The sequence below is a fragment of the Tauraco erythrolophus genome, chromosome 2, assembly GCF_009769465.1.
Source record: "Tauraco erythrolophus isolate bTauEry1 chromosome 2, bTauEry1.pri, whole genome shotgun sequence".
NCBI lineage: Eukaryota > Metazoa > Chordata > Aves > Musophagiformes > Musophagidae > Tauraco > Tauraco erythrolophus.
The window spans coordinates 10,389,619-10,404,102 of record NC_141466.1 but is presented as its reverse complement, the minus strand read 5'-3'; the positions used below and the strand labels follow the sequence as shown (position 1 = coordinate 10,404,102).

The following is a 14,484-nucleotide window of genomic DNA, read 5'->3' as shown; positions in this document are numbered from 1 at the left end:
CACAGTCTCCTGTAACCTTCTGCAGTGTAATTGCACAGGAAAACATGCAGCAGCACTGAAATAGCGCAGCACTCTCCAGTGGCAATGGAAAGAACAGCTGTAGCATGAGATTTATGCCGTGGTCATTAACTTCAGTCTTCATTCCTGCAAGGCAATGGGCAAACTGCCGTGTGTGAAGGACAAGGAGAGATTGTCTTCACATCCAACTTCTTGTCCAACCTCAAACAGGCAGTAACAACAAAGAGTTGCTCTTGGACTGCTCCAGAGCACAGAGCCGTCTTTTGCTACAGATGTAGCAAAAACACCAACCGACCAGAACAAATTCAGTGTCAAGATTCACGCTTCCTTGTATGGACAAAAAGAAGAAAAAAGTAGAATATGAAGAAAGTAAAAGGAGACGTAAAAAATAAAGGATGAAGCACAAATGTCTAAACGAAAAGGAAGGTATGAAAGAAGAAAGCACACTAGTAAAGATTGAGTCAAGTGACATGATATACACTTGTAGATGCTATTGCCCAAAATAAGTATCTGTTGTGGTTTTCCGTGCAAGACAGGGTTAGAGCAAGTCATCTGCTCTATACGCAATCGTTTCAAGTAGTTTACATCTCTCATTTCTGGGGACAAGGTAAGGGAGCAGCAAAGGCAATGGATTAACAACCCAACGTACCCTGCACACGAGTGGGAGAACACTACCCTCACCGAGCACCTTTCTCAGGTCTTCTTACTGGGGGATGCACACAGCACCTGGCTAGGAAGTGATGGCCACTGCACTCCTCAGCCCCAAGGGAGTCCTGGGAACAAGCAGCTCCCATCTACCTCCAGAGCTCCTTTTGGACCTCTCATCCACAAAAACTACCCTCTTCAGCAAGGTACCTGGCATTCACACAACCTGGCTCTGCATGCTGTATCAGGAACACCTCCGTGTGCTTGTGTTCCACTCACTCCATTTCCTCACCCTTACATCCCACCCAGACATGAAGTGCAATTTCTCTTCCCACCAAAGGAGGCAGGGACTCAAATTTAATTTCACAGCCTCAAAGGGCAAAAATAAGGAAAAGTTTCAAGGAAAGGTGGATATGGACATGTCCATGATGTGAAGGTCCCCTGACTTGCTTTGACTGCGGAAATAGGAAGGCTGTGGGGCACGTATACTTTGACAGCACCAGGGTACAATCCCTCTTCCAACTTCTCTAAAAGTTCTTGCTGAGTTTCTGGCTGCACTTCTCTCTGATATTTTTTTCTTTTAATTTTATTTGCACCTCAATCATTTCATTCTCTGCCTTCTCCTCCTGCCTTGGCCCAAACTGCTTGATGAAAAGGAATTTAGTATCTGAGAGTCTTACTTTCACTCCCATCTGCAATGATCTCTCTGACCAGAGCACTATTTGACAGTGTCCACCAGCTCCTCAGGCATCTTCAGAGACCTGGCACTTGTCTCGAGTGAGGAATAACAACATGAATATCTTCAATTCTTTAATAATTTGGATTAACTCTCTTTTTTTTTTTTTTTTTTAAATGGCTCCATGGTGTGGAAAACAACTCGGTAAGAAATAAATATTATATTTAAAATCCTTCTGGCAGATCAATTTCTTTACAACACAACACAGTTCTATCACATAAACTCTGAAAGCACTTTCTTAACTGGACTTTGAGAAACAAATTTGAGCATCAGTGTTAAGAAATGGACTAAATTTACACCTCGCTCTGAACTGAATTGTTATTTATTCATTTAGAAATCACTCAGATCCAGTTCCCATGGAAGCTTGGCCTCGTGTAAGTGTGTCCTTCCCCTGTATGTTGATACCTTCCTACACTGGGGGCAAAGGGGAAAAAGTTACCTTTCTTGAGACAGTGCCAGGAATGAATTTACTTGTTTTCTTCTACCTCTTCCAGATTAATTTAATTAAACCCCACTCCCCAAGAGTAGGAAGTCAGCAAAATAATCGGAAGTTCACAGGAAAGGCTAAGACATGGAGATCCATGAGAAGAACAAAAAAAAAACACAATACAACAAAATGAAAAGCATGAAGAAATATGGGAATGCAAGAAACCTACAAAATGTTACAAGGGGTAAAGGAAAAATAAAGTTATTTAAAAGACAGAGATATTAGAGAGTTGAGATTTCACATATACTATGCTAAATATTTTTTATTTACATTCATAATTGGTGAAAATACAGCTATGAAACATTCATAACTATAGACACAACATAGAAAAAGGTGCAGCTCAGTTAAAAAATTCTTATCAGGCTTTGATTTGATAACATCTGTTCACATTTAAAACAGGAAATGGAAAAAGGGAATTGCATATATAGGTGGAAATAGCGATTTAAAATGCTGACAAGTCAGACCAGAACCTGAGGTAGCTCTTTTCCTCACATACGCACACACTAATTGAGAAAAAACAGACTGTTGAGCTATTCCTTTCACCAGAGGTTTACCCTAACAAGACACTAGTGCTTCGGGAGCAAATCCTGCAGTTGGTCTGAACTGCTGTTCAGAGTCCTAGAGAGAACGGCTTAAACACCTTCGTTTTAGCTGAAAAACCATTCAGATTATCACTCCAGCCAGAAAACATTAGCTGCCTGTGCAACTATAAATGTCCTTCCACTTATTACAATTTAATTGCACACTCATCTAGCGCACTTCTGAGAGGTGCTCACTTCCCTTATTGGAGAGGAGAAACTGGTTTTGGGGGATGAATCGGGCTTGCACAGCGCAGAGCTGTGGAGACAGCTATCCTGTCTCGTTTGTACCAGCGTCACCGCAACGAATGAGAACGGGAAACGCTGAATAGCTCAGATAATTCAAATGCTCCTCAAGGGAATTAGATTTGATCCTTGAATTTTCTACACAGTTCCAAGGTGATACTCAAATAGTTAGCTACTTTTCCAAATAAAATGGCATGTCCTTGTTTATGAAGTGCCTGCATCAGATAGAAATTCAGATACAGTTGTCAGAACTCCCTGAACTGGACAAGCTCCTACATATTTAGCCATCCCTAACGCTTCTCCTGTCCATATATTGGTCCATTTTCCCCCTAAAAGCATGCAAGCTTTTAGTAAATGTGGTATCATTTGAGAAATCCATGGGTTTACTAGTGACAGAATTAACAGTCATTTCCACTTGTCTGTTTTGTACCTGTTTTTGTTCCTTTAATGACCCAAATCAGTGACGAATTGATCCCAATCATCCCGCTGTATTATTCACAACTTCTTAGACCTCTATTATACATCCCCAAGTAATTTTGTCTCAAATTTGAAGAGTCCCAGATTACTTAGTCAATCTTATACAGAAACCATTCCCTTTTCTTTGATTATCCTTCTCATTCTTCTCTGAAGCTCTTTCTAACTGCACTATATTCTTTGAAGATAAGAAGAGCAGCACTGGCACACAGTAATCAAGATGTAGGTGAGTCATAATTTATATAACAGCATAATATCTGATTTATACTGAACTTCCTTAACCATTCTTAACACTTTATTTGCTTTTTTTTTGACCATCACTGGGCTCTAAGCTGACGTTTTTATGAACGCCACGATCTTGCTGCAGTGTGTCAATGGCAAGCTCTGAGTCCTTTGTTCTGTGTGTGAAATTAGGATTTTATGCAGTGTGCATTATTTTATATCTCTTTATCTACACTAAAACGTGCCTTCCATTTTATTGCCCAATCACTCACATCTGGTGATACTGTGATGATCTTTCTACAGGTCCTCACAACCACCATCCTTGCTATTTCAAAATAGCTTTCACCTGCAAACTTTTATCTTCTCACTGTTCTCTGGCCCCCACTTTGGTCCCTTACAAACAAGTTGAAAGGCACAAATCTCTATGGTATGTCCTTGGTGACTTCTACTGGGCATACTGACAATTTATTCCTACCTTCTCTTTTTTTTATTAAACAATTACCTATCTATAGAAGTATCTTTTTTTTTCCTCATAGAATGGCAGCTTAGCTTCACTGCAGGCTTTCATAGAGGGACCATGACAAAAGCCATCTGAAAACCTAACTAGGCTGTATCAATCAGATCACCCTCATCTATAAGCTTGCAGAGCTTTTAAAGGGCTCCAAGGTTGAAAATTAAGTGTATGACACACAACATATGGCAAAAAAAAAAGAAAAAAAAGAAAAAAAAGAAAAAAACACTCTAGTTGTTTTGTGTCAGGCACTGCAAAATAGCACACTTTGTTTCCACATCCCACCTCTGAAATACAGATGATGACAATCACTCTTCACCTAATATTATTCCAGAAATAAATGTCTGTGAACTTAAATACTCAACAGCATGCGAATGCAATAGAAAAAGTAGTAATTATTACAGCAGAGACCTCCCAAAGGAATTTGGTTGCTGAAGCTTAATGCTTAAGAAACACTCAAACCTTCACATTCCTACAGAGCTCTAACACGGCAACCTGTAATCACCATGAAGCCTAAACCCGCATTTGTAGGAATATACCAAATACACATCTTAAGGACTGGCACCACTCAATTTTCAACTCTTGTCAGGATCCAAAAATTTAGGTATCCTCATTATCAGCTCATTTCAGGCACTGATCAAAATAAGCATTCCCAAATCATATCTAAGCAATTAAGTACAAAAGCTAGTCTGGAAAGAGGAAGAACAACTCCGTAGCCTGAAGTCTACCCTTGGAACATAATTGTCCCTGCGTTTTATAACAGCTGTTTTCTTGTAAATTGTACACCACTATCACCAAGCAGGGTATTCCAGTACAGTTTGAGACTTTCCTCGTCCTTCTTTGGCTTGACTAGTTCTGACTACTGGTGATATTGAAGAATGCAAGAACTTCCCACAGTTCTGACAGCAGTCCTGTCAGACCATCATATATACGAAGCGAACGTCCATCATCAATATCATCCATACATCAATGAGATACAACTGAGTATTAAAAGGCTTCGTTACAACTGAAATGTAGTGTTTCATTGACTAATTTTCCAGCTAGGCTCTAATACATATTATTAGAGAGAGATGAAAAGGAATTTGAGGTGGAAACAGGAGGACAAAAAATAGAAATAGTTAGATCTTGTCATTGTCACCAAGCATTCAAATTGCAACACGTTTTTCTTCAGCTATAGGAGGACTTTTACTAGCTTAATTACCCGAAATCAAACTTGTAAATAGATCAATTCCAGTGCTTGGTGGAAAAGCGTGTAAGAGCTGTAAGTAAACAGAAGGTATCGTGTCTACAATAGATTACAGTACCAAAAAAAAAAAAAAAAAAGAAAGAAAAAATAACTAGTGATCTTCAACTAGAGTCCAGAATTACTGGAAATTTTGTGCTATTTCCTCACTCTTCCAGTACACAAAATCCTGATGGTGCACTTTGATCTATTCTTGGCACCTCCCACACCATTTCAATTCATCTTGTGACTAAAACGAAGAATACATGACTTAGAACCAAAAGAAGCAGTAGAGTTATATTAATTAACCTCATCAGATATGAGTTAACCTCATCAGATGTTAAGGCTTAAAGTCTTTCATAAGAATAAAAAGTAAATATTTTTAATTTTTTTCTATTTCATACACATCTCCTTCATTGATTCATTTTAATTTTTGTAAAAGAGCAGTAGGGTGACTCCAGATATACTTGAATCTAGTATTTATACTAGAATTGGTTAAGATTAAACAACACATAGGAGCAAGTTTGTTTTGCAGTAAAATAACTTTCTGCAGATGCAAAGTCATGAACAGCAAGAGCAGTTATACATAAGATAAAACACTAATGAATTCTATCCACTGAAAAGCTTCTAATTCTATCCAATGTTTTTGCAGTGTTAAAGGCATTTTAAAATAGTAAAGCAAAGTTTTTAATTACCAAGAAACTAAAAATTCATATAAACAGGAAAATAGTATCACATTATAAAAGAAATACTTAACAAAAGCTAGCTGAAAAAAAGAAGGGACAGCTAAACAAATTTTTACCTAACATACAAAAATTTTGTTGACATAATAAAAAGCATTTCCCTTGCGAAAGTTATAGATAATTTTGCTGAACTAATTTAGAAAACATTAAAACATAATTACTTCCATTTGAATGGTTAAGTAATGCTTCAAGGCAGACTTTGCTGCTGACAGGGCCCAGGAGAATTTCCAGCACAGCACATCAAACACTTGGGTGAAAACTTGGGATCTCATTTCTGCCAGGTCAGGTAACACCCTATTACTTCTTCTTCCTCAATAACGCACCTCCTGAGATCGGACATCGAAGGAGTTAAGGCTATCCTCTCGCCAACATCTTGACCAGCAGAGCTCGCCAGCAAATGCTCACAAATACTTCAGCCATCTCAGTCACCCATAGAGAAACACTTCCTCTCATCCCCAAATTTGTATTTAAGGTCCACTCAACATTGGGAAGTCTACACTCCCAAGATTCATAGAATCATAGAATGGACACTCTCCACCACTACACCAGGTTGCTCAACGCCTCATCCAACCTGGCCTTGAACATTTCCAGGGATGGGGCAGCCACATCTTCTCTGGGCAACCTGTTGCAGTGCCTCACCAACCTCTGAGTGAAAAATTTCTTCCTTAGATCTAATCTAAATCTTCCCTCTTTCAGTTTAAAGCCGTTGTCCCTTGTCTTATCACTATATACCCTTGTAAAAAGTCCCATCATCATCTTAGTTCAGGCTCTCTGGTGAGAAACCACCCAGAAAACATGCCTACCAAGGGTCCCAAGGGTCAAATACTTTATTAGTTGTAAATTAGCTAGCTCCTCTACACATTCTAAGGCGGGGGGGGGGGGAATAATAATAATAATAAAAACACCAAGCAAAAACATCCAACCCTAAAACTGTCTCTTTCCATGTAAGCAATAACCATAGGTGAGCTTTAGGTGAGCTACACAATTTAAACACGAGGAGAGTTAGTAACAATATTTTACCCCACAAACAGCATACTTGCCACAGGAAAACCCATAATTAAGATGAAGCAGAACAAACCTTTGAAAGAGTCTGTATGGCAGTTATCTGATGCAGGGGAAACTAGGGACTAGACCTTGTGACCCTGGAGACCCCTGTGTTAGAGTTGGGAACACCAGGAAAAAAACTCACACCCTTCCCCTTAGCTGTGCTTACCTCTCTTAAGTCCCCACCTAGAATACTGTGTTCAGCTCTGGAGTCCCCAACATAAGAAGGACATGGAGCTACTGGAATGAGTCCAGAGGAGGGCCACGAAGATGATCAGAGGGCTGGAGCACCTCTGCTATGAAGACAGGCTGAGAGAGTTGGGGCTGTTCAGCCTGGAGAAGAGAAGGCTCTGGGGTGATCTTATAGCAGCTTTCCAGTATCTAAAGGGGGCCTACAGGAAAGCTGGAGAGGGACTTTTTACAAGGGCGTGTAGTGATAGGACAAAGGGTAATGGATTTAAACTGAAAGAGGGCAGATTTAGATTAGATATAAGGAAGAAATTTTTTACATTGAGGGTGGTGAGGCACTGGAACAGGTTGCCCAGAGAAGTTGTGGATGCCTATCCCTGGCAGTGTTCAAGGCCAGGCTGGATGAGGCTTTGGGCAACCTGGTGTAGTGGAGAATTTCCCTGCCCATGGCAGGGGGGTTGGAACTGGATGATCTTTAAGGTTCCTTCCAACCCGAACCATTCTATGATTCTAAGTTGCTTACACCAAACGCTTCTAGGCTCATGCCTAGAAAATGTCTGAATGAAGCACCACACACAGAAGAGTTACAGCTGCTCTGGCTTTGGAGCAGTAGTTAATCATCTGGGAATACTAACAATCTTAGAAAAACCCACCCTGCTCTTGACTGATTGAAGAGGTTGAAGAAAAAACATGCTTACACAGTCTGTAAACACAAGATCTTCAATAAACCAAAATATTTGTTTAAGGGTGAATGTTCTTAATGATTGAGATTTAAAAATAATAACAACATTGCATGCAAAGGCATTACTTTTAAGCATGGGAAACAAAAACTTGATAGCATTGCAAATCATGACATTTAAAAGCTAAAACTGAGACAGCAGCAATAAGAGACACAAGCTAAGAATCAATATGAAGTACTTAATGCTGTCCTTATTTTTGTGAGAGACCAAAACTTTACTTTCCAGGAGGACAGAAACAGTCTTTTTGAACATGGGTAGCTTGTGAAAAATGCAGCAGCAGAAGTCTGGCATGATGCCACAGTACTTTTCTAAACCTAGCACAGAGGTCAGTCTGTTTTGCCTTGCAGTGACCCTTGGGAATTCCCTATCCTGTGACAAGTTTTTATTTTTTTAGAACATGCTCCATCTCAAACCATATAGATTCCCAGCCAAATTACTGACACATTTTAACGCACTCAGTAATTATAACCATTATCCCTCGAAGTAATATTTGCCTGAATATTATACAGAAAAAGAAAATTCTCAATTTCGCAAGCATGGGATCCTTTCCATACTCAAATTATAAAATAATATAAAAATGAAAATAGCCAAGTCCATGGAATCAGTCTATGAAGAACTGCAAAAAACAGGCCGAGCAGACAGACTGAAATCAGCAGACATAATTCATAGGCTCATGTTGCGTCCCACGCATCGTTTTCTAGAACAACTTTTTCCAGTCCATATCAGAAAAATATTTAAATTTGCTTATTTTCAGAGCAGCAGCCAAAACAGTCTGAAACATCTATGCAGAGAGTCAAATCCATATCCATGCGCTTGCTTGCTCCATAAAAAGATGCTTTTCAAAACCACTTTTTAACTCCAGTAATTACCAACCTAGTTGGCAACAGGTACCTTGCTTCCTCTCCTCTCCCTTTTCTGCTCCTCCGTAACGAAACTCATATGAGCCATAAGTGAAGCTACCACCCTTCACCACTTCCTCCTAAGCAGTTTATACTGAGCCTGCTTGAAGAACAGCTCCTCCCAGAAAGGAATTAAAGTGTAAAAATATACAGTCAAAAGACACAATTTTCAATGAACAGTCACTCTGGTAAGGGGTCCATTCGCAGTAGAGTGCAGAAGCGTATGAGGCTCTTTCAGAGAATAAAAATAGCACCTAGCATATTTCAGAGACATAACTTGACAAAAATACTTTAAAAAAAAAAATATTTAAAAAGAGCCGTAAGCATAGGTTCTTGCTAATATGAGAACAGAGTACAGTTGCAAACAGAATTCAGTGGCCAAAGACATTCAGTTGTCCTAAATTACGAGAGTTGCTAGCGTCAGGAAGGAAGCAAACACCAAAAAAGGCAAAACTGCACAGTATCTTCTAACTTTGTGTTACCATGAACAGCATGTTGAATAACGTCAGCACGTCTCAACTTAGGAAAGTCAGGACAAAACGTGCTCTAATACAAGTGGAGGGCAATTTAATAGATAGAATTTAACAGAAATTTAATAAATACAGATCAAATACTGCCACAGAAAAAAAAAATAAAAAAGAAAAAGCAACTCACTCAAAGCAACAGACAGGTTATGTCAAACAGTACTGTGCAGACACTCATTGCATCAGCACCTGCCTACATTAATACTGAAACTAGCACTGTTCATGTAGGAAATTACTCTGACATGTTCTCTCCAAAACGTACTTCAAGATGCAACAGCAACAGTTCTGTCCACAAATTCAGTATATCATCTTATTTTATCCTCTGTATTTTTGCATTAATCACAACACATTGGTGCTGGACAAACACAGAAGATGACAGTCATCTGTACAAACAGCTTACGCCTAAAGACACAGGAGGTATGACATCGAAACATCTCCTAGTTCTCGGTCTTGTCTTGCACAATATCCACTAAGCTGAACTGAATCTGGCAAAGCTGAATCTGGCACGGGATGTCAAGGGCAACAAGGACTTCTCTAAGCATTTAGGTAGCAAAAGGAAAACTAAGGAAAATGTTGGCCTGCTGGATGGGGCAAGGGTCCTGGTGATACAGGACATGGAAAAGACTGAGGTACTGATTACCTTCACCACATCAGTCTTTGCTATTGAGACTGACCTTCTGAAATCCAAGGACCCAGAGACCAAGAGGACAGTCTGGAGCAAGGAAGATGTGCCTGAGGACCAGCATGTGCTGGGGGCCACCCAGCTGTAAAGCAGCTTGGCAGAAAAGGACCTGGGGTCCTGGTGGACACCATGTTGAACACGAGCCAGCAACGTGCCACTGTGGCAAAGGCTAATGGTATCCTGGGCTGCATAAGATGAAGCGCAACAAAATGCAAGCTAAATTCTGTTAACTGTGCCTACAGTAATTCATTGCTCCATAGCAGTTTTGCACAAATCAGTTTGACAGGCAACACCTTTACTTTGGCCTAAGTAGCATAATTCCCACATAGGGTTAGGAGAGAAGAATAACCCCAAGCCACGCCACATAACTGGTTTGACTCCTTTTGTTCTGTTCCTACCATAATTGAAAGAAATAAATTGCTGATGGCTGGCAAAGTGACAGTGAAGTCTATCAAATTCACATTAGTGAATGAAAAAGCTAAAGAACAAGGTGGTTCTCAAAAGCATGATGCATTGAAAATACAAGAACCTGAAGAGGAAACAGCTTAAACCAACTTGCACTTCTGTCTGCACAAACTAATATCCCTTTTCAAAAAATCATAATATGTCTTCATAGATACACGATGGTATCCAAGTTTTTTTCTCTTTAAATTTAACACGTTTATGGAAAGTTTAAAAAACCAAAACAAAACACCAAAAAAAATCCCCACAAAATCAAAACAAAACAAACAAAAAACCAAAACCAAACCACAAAAAAAAACCCCAGAAAAATAGAATCACTAACTGAATCTTTCAAAGTACATTAACTGACATCCCCATGCTTGTCATGGCTAGGGTATACACTTGGGACAAAGTTTTGGTGATTTTGCCTTCAGCCAGATTACTTAGCAAGACTACACAGAAAAAGACCTTGAAAAGACCTCTCCATACACCAGATATGCCAGACCTCCAAGTACTCAGATTCTACTTCAAGTCTCTCTGGAAATTATCTTCCTGCTTCTGAAAACATTAGACTAGAAACACTGAAACCATTTAAACTGTCACTGTTACTTGGTTAAATGTAATATCACGTGCCCCGTTTAATGAAACCAGACAAGTCAGATTAATTTCCCGATTCCTGAGTTAAAGCAGAAACTTGCATTTGAGATTGTGACAGTGAAATATTTCTTTCCCAGAGTAGTTCTACATCAGAAATGGGCAGTAAGGATGATGAAGCACCAAAAGCAATGGCTGTGGCATCTGTCTGTGAAATCGATAAGATAAACATCAGTCAGGGATGATACAGATCTAGTTTACTCCACCACTGGCCAAGGCCACTATGTTATATTAACTCAGAAGGGATTTTCCAGATATATTTTTCTGGGATATTTTTTAGAGCTTTCAAGCACTATATCATTAATAATAAAATAATTAAATAGATAATCTTTGTATTTTCTTCCACCTATTTGAAGCAGAAAGCTATAGCTATTCACCTTGTATTCTCGGTTTGCAGGGAGAAGTTTGAAAGAGCTAGATGGTATCAAGGAGCTGAACAAATGAAACTGGATCAGAGCGGAGAAGACAAGTTACTGACAAGTCAAGTCAGGCACATCACGGGAAGATAAAAATCAACAAGACAGAGACTTGGGGCAAAGAACCTCCTCTGTTCCCCTTAAAACCCTTACCTCGAATATATCTACTAAAATCCTATCAGTCCTTTTCCCCTCCACCTTCCATCTATTGATCAATCTGCAAACACATCTGCTACATCGACCGGCCTCTGAGCAAACAAACGAAAATGAAGAGTCAAACAAAGGAATGATGAATCCTAAATTCAAGAGCAAAGGGTCTCTCCATTCTGAAACAAATCCATTTTCATTTTTGAAGTGCTGAAGATTAATACTGAGCAGACATTCTTTGTTTCTTCTATCGGTGAACCACACGACCTATTTCAGCGATTTTGGCTACCAAAATGAGTAATGCTTATGGTCTCTGGTAACGTGCATAAATTTATCATTTTTCTCCACAAAAAGAGGAAGGCAAAAATACTATCAGAATGAATATTGTCTCTTGAAAGACAGAAATAACCAACAACCATTCATACTCACATCCTTTGAACCTTTTCAGGATAAAGCGCCAACTTTTTTTTAAATTGTTCAGAGAAATATCTATGAAGCACCACGCAATTACTAGTCTTGATGCAGCTTAGGTTTTACAACTAGCAGAACAAACCTTCTACCATAGCTTCTTTTAATTTGAGACATATATTTTTAGCGCTCCTACAAAATCATTTTCTAACAGATGGATTATTAAATGGCAGAAAAAGATTTTCTGCCATTTAGAAAAAGAAACTAACCTTTCCCCTCATAAAATTACGATTTTTATCTACGATAAGCAGGTAAGAGAGAAGGACGTCTTTACTAGTAACCTTCAGAAGATAAACTTAAATCCCAAAACAAACACATTTTACAATCTCTGGTCTCAAGGTTCATCGCTCATTATTGTAAGCCATTGCAAGTTATTAAAGAATGTGTCACTGACAATTACAAGGAAATCCAATCCCCTATTTAAGCTGCCCCTCTTTCAAACGGGGGCAGCAGCACTGTCTCACCAGTGGATCCAGTTACAGCTGTATTTCAGCATGCTGCATTATGTTCAACGTGGCACTTTTCACTAACACTATGTTTTATAAAAGATGACAAAGGCGATTCTTCAGTGGGAGTAAATTAGGGATGGTGATTAAAATGGTGATTCCCTCCTCACCTGATTCAGGCTTCTGCAGTCACAGGCAATTATCATCACATTCAGTTCACAAAGGTTTGCAGATCATCTTTTACACTCACCACAGGCCACAGGAAATTCCCAGCATTAAAACACAACTTTAACAACCACAGACAAATCCCAGGCAACAGCCAAGACAAGAGTACATTGTTCCACCACAATTCATACTGAACACGGTGCCAGTTCTCTGCAGTAGATTCTCTACAGTTTCCTACTGGAAAATCCATATAAATTTAAATTAGCAAAGATCACCACAGAACACACATTTGCTTTATGCAAGCTGTAAAAATTATCCCAAACCCATCTCTGGATGAAAAACTACAGGCCTTCATCCATTTACAGAACTACTTCTGGATACCAAGCCTCACAAAACTTTTAAATAAAATCACAAGCTTAAACTGTAATGCAAAGTTCAACAAGATATGTACACGCAACATCTATATACTAGAAGAGAACAAGGCAGTCGTAGCATACTACACTGCTTCTGCATTTAGCAATTGATACATAGATGTGTGCGTGCATGTGCTTCCATGTGCCTATACGTGCTAGGAATTTGGACAAGGTGCTGATCATGCGCAAGGAACAGCGCATTGTGTTCTAACGAACATTAACTACATGTATCCAAAGAACGCTGGTAAACTGTCAGTCTGTTGGATGACATTTTTACGTAGCAACATTTTCAGATATTCTCTTATATATTTAGCAACACGGCATTTGGAGCAAGTAACCTGTAAAGACATGTCAAATTCAAGCTTTCTCTAATTGCTCAACTGATCCACATGGAATTATCAGATTCCTCTTCTCCTCTCTCTCAGTTATAGAAGACCCAGATCTTTCCCACCTCACTTTAGGCTCTCCTCCCCATGCTTCCTGGAAGCTTTGGATTAATGGCTATTGATTGCATGTTTCTATACCTGCACCTGACCTACAGTACCGAGCGAGCTCTTCCACTCCACAAAAGAAACACTGACTTAACTCAAAAGGTACATTGCACAATATTCTACCAAAACAAACATGGGAGATCCTAAAATAAATTTCAATGCATGCTTTATATTAATACGTCCTTTAATAGCACCTTAATTTTTTTTTTTCAATGTCAGACCTCCCAACAGCCTTGCTAGGAAATAAAAATAAGAGAATTCCAGGGAAAAAATTAACATGCAACTTTCTCGTTATGTAAAATTCATTCAGCCAACGGAACAAGCAGAGCAACTGTTACAGAAATGGCACTGTCAGGCACTAAAATAGTTATAATCTGAAATATATTTCTGATGCTTTTGAAATAGAAAACTAAAATGGTGGCAAAACGTCTGGCGCAGTAACCAAGATTTTCCCATCTCAAGCAGCTGAGTGAAAGGCCAGTGCACGAATGAACTAAATGGGACAATGAAACCGGCAACACAAACACCGAGACACCAGAAGGCAACAAAGACACCAAAGTAAGATGCAGTTAGCACTAATCCCAAAGTCCAACTGATTACTCTGTCATACCGAGTGATGCCCATTACTGTCATGAAAATGAGCATTACCAAACAGTGAGGGAAAAAACACACACACAATGTCCACCAGATCACACTACAGGTAGAGTTCAAGATGCTATTTAGCTTTCAAAACACCCATTAATACAACAGCCAGTACATAAAGAATTCCAGGAAGACAACAGCCACAGATTTCACCTGTTATTTGTACTGTTCACATTCTTAAGACTATCTTCTAAGAATCTGTTCTAATTAGCTTGGAAACTGGAGGGCTTTACTTCCTTTT

At 39.2% G+C, this 14,484-nt stretch overlaps 1 protein-coding gene across 1 annotated transcript in view; it reads right to left on the bottom strand.

The window, feature by feature from the left end:
* The window catches only part of PTPRK (protein tyrosine phosphatase receptor type K), a 439,897-nt gene that overhangs the window by 234,253 nt on the left and 191,160 nt on the right, over positions 1–14,484 (bottom strand). The gene's annotated exons all lie outside the window — the stretch shown is intronic.